Source organism: Phaseolus vulgaris, chromosome 2 (assembly GCF_000499845.2).
Source record: "Phaseolus vulgaris cultivar G19833 chromosome 2, P. vulgaris v2.0, whole genome shotgun sequence".
Taxonomy (NCBI): domain Eukaryota; kingdom Viridiplantae; phylum Streptophyta; class Magnoliopsida; order Fabales; family Fabaceae; genus Phaseolus; species Phaseolus vulgaris.
Window position 1 is genome coordinate 30,043,618 of NC_023758.2, and position 2,845 is coordinate 30,046,462.

At 44.1% G+C, this 2,845-nt stretch overlaps 1 pseudogene; it reads right to left on the reverse strand.

Moving 5' to 3' along the window:
* Positions 1 to 961: 961 nt before the first annotated feature.
* On the reverse strand, positions 962 to 2,558 carry LOC137811334 (zinc-finger homeodomain protein 2-like; annotated as a pseudogene).
* Positions 2,559 to 2,845: the final 287 nt, after the last annotated feature.

The following is a 2,845-nucleotide window of genomic DNA, read 5'->3' on the forward strand; positions in this document are numbered from 1 at the left end:
ACAAGCAAAGCATCTTAAACGTGTAATAGGTAATGCCCAGGCTTTGGACTACTTAAGAAGCAAGCTGTCCATAAAAGCATAATATCCTGCTACTATTATTCAAACATCTACACTTTCATTCTTTCAATTACCAACCTTACAAACTACCACACTTCTCCATCTTTCCCCAACTAATCAACCAGGTCCCCCTTTTACCATGCACATTAAACCTCATCCATAAACCTACAAACAACCCTCACTTTACATTCATCAACCACCTTCTATATCTACACTTCTACTCTTACTTCACCTTTTTAAGTACCAAACACATTCTTAAATGCAACACCTTCAACCATCATTCTTACACGTCACTCAGATTCTACTCATACTAATAGATTCTCTCCCCCATCTCTCTCTAAACCTCACTCATGCTTCACTACAACTCTCATACCTGCTAGCTGCACCAATAAATAAATAAATCAACCTCCTGTCCCTATTTAACTATTTATTCTCTGTGTTTATTTATAGTTTCTTCATACAAAGCAAAAATATCCTTTTCCAACTCGAAAAACAGAGATAATACGGAAGGAAATTAAAGTCACAGAAAAACTGTCATGCATTTCTGAATTTACATTTACCCCACTTCAGAATTTGAGTTTTACAGCATTTCTTCCCAGCATAAAAGAGAACATAACAAAATAATTCCTCTCAAACTTCAGATAACTCACATGCAATAAAATAAAAAAATTAATTACAACAGTCCCTTTCCACGCTCAGACCCAGGTCATGATGAAGAAAGACCCAACCACCAATAGAAACAAAACTGGTTCCCACTCAACCTCTTCCCCCTCCACAGTGAATTGATCATATAACATCTTAAGAAAGTGTTACTGATTTCTAGCTCGTTTGAGAAAACAACGTCCAAAGAAATTCAACACAGTGCCGTACAAACAGTCCAAGGGTTACAAACTACTCACAACTATTCATCTTACTTCCGAACTAATGTATATTATCCTTGCAGAGATTAAGCAAGTCGAACACTGTTAAGAAAGTCAAGAAATTAAGCTAAAGAAAATTGAAAATGCACGAGGGGGAAGCTGAAATGAGGCACAAACTAGGACGAAGATTTTTGTCGCTTTTTTCAGTGCGCGGTGTTAGCGAAAGACATGAAAAACGGAAAATGCAGGTGGGTGAGAACGCGTACATTGATACTACCGAGGAAGTTCCTGCTTCCTAGTTCCAACAACTGTCTTAGGATAGAGTTATCATAACATTATAGACAAACAAAACAGATGTCATCTTAATCAATTAACCCTTCTCGTCACCTATATATATATCTGATATCATCATCACCATCCACCAGAAAAAAAAGGTTCCAAACGCGTCACCACCACCACCATTGTAACAAACTGCAAAAGAATTCTAACACTAGAACGACATCATAAAAAGACTGATTTTTTGAACTGAACAGAAAATTAAATTAGTCCATGGGCATCAGCAATAATAACTTGATCTAATTAACTTACCTACCTCCTCAAACACTAACACAATAAGAAGAGAAAGAAACCCTAACAATTTGGGTGGGTGGGTGAGTGAGCTTAAGGGTTGAAGAAGTTTGAACATCGGAATTTGCGCACTTTACTAGGGCTTCTTACCGAGAGTGTGCTTGTTGTTATGCATCCAAACCTTGAGAACGTGACGCTTCACCCCGGTTTCGTTGCAGAAAGCTTGGACCACACCCTCGTCGTGTTTCTGAATCCTCCACCCTAGTTTTTCAGCAAGTTCAAGCATTTTGTCCTTTTGCTCCTGCGTGAACTTTGTTCTGAACCGTTTCTTGGACCCCGTTCCTCCTGCACTCGGGTTCGAAACGTCCTCCTGGTCCTCCCGAGTGCTCTGCGTCCCGCCGCCGCCGGACGTCGACGGCAGCGCTAGCGTCCCAGTCACGCGTGCCTGCCCCCCCACCTGAAGGTACCCAGTCGGGGTCCGGTAGTACGCCGCGAACTGCGGCGGCGGAGGGTGGTGCAGGTGGTGGTGCGAAACCAAGAACGGGTCGACACCGCCGACGGAGGCGCCGGCCCCGTCGCTCTCCTTGCGGTGAAAGTTGCGGTGGCAGCTGCAGGCGGCACATTTGAGGGCGTCGAGGGAACCCTCCGTCCCCGCCGCCATGAACTCGCCGCAGCCGTCGAGCGCGTGGCCCCCGATGCCGACAGCGTGGTTCTTGAGACACTCTCTGTAGCGCGCCCTCCCGGAGCCACCGTTGGTGCTGGTTCTGACTGGCTGCGCCGCCATGACGGCCTCCGGGCCGAGCGGAAGCTTCATCCGGGTGGGGTCGAAAGCTGCGGCACTCATACACTGCTCCTCCTCTTGGTCCTCTTGATCCTCGAATTCCATTTTGCAAAATTGGCGAAAATCTTAAACTTATGAGTCCTATTAATGACAAGTGATGGGAAAATCTAAAAGGGGGTCTCAGTACTCTTCTCGCAGTGTTTCTCTCTCTTTGTTCTCTGCTCTCGTCGTGCTTTCTTTGTCCAAAGGTGTATTCCTTCATATACTTTTGCGGTTCTCTGTTTTGGGAGGACACGACAATTACAGCATAATATACAAAACTCTCTCTCTCGATTTGTCTTAAGATCATCACCTTCCACCGGCTGTTCCGGTCACTCCGTAATTTGTTCCGTTTTCGTTTTTCACCGCGATATTTTTTCACTTTGCCTCACTCTAGTACTACTCTCATCACTCCAGGACAACTGACAAAAGGGATCAATTTTACTTCAATAATATATCTCAGTTTTTAATGCAAATCTTTATGATACAGAACCACCACTCTCCAAGCATATGTGAACCTCTTTTCCAGTTTTCTTTTTCT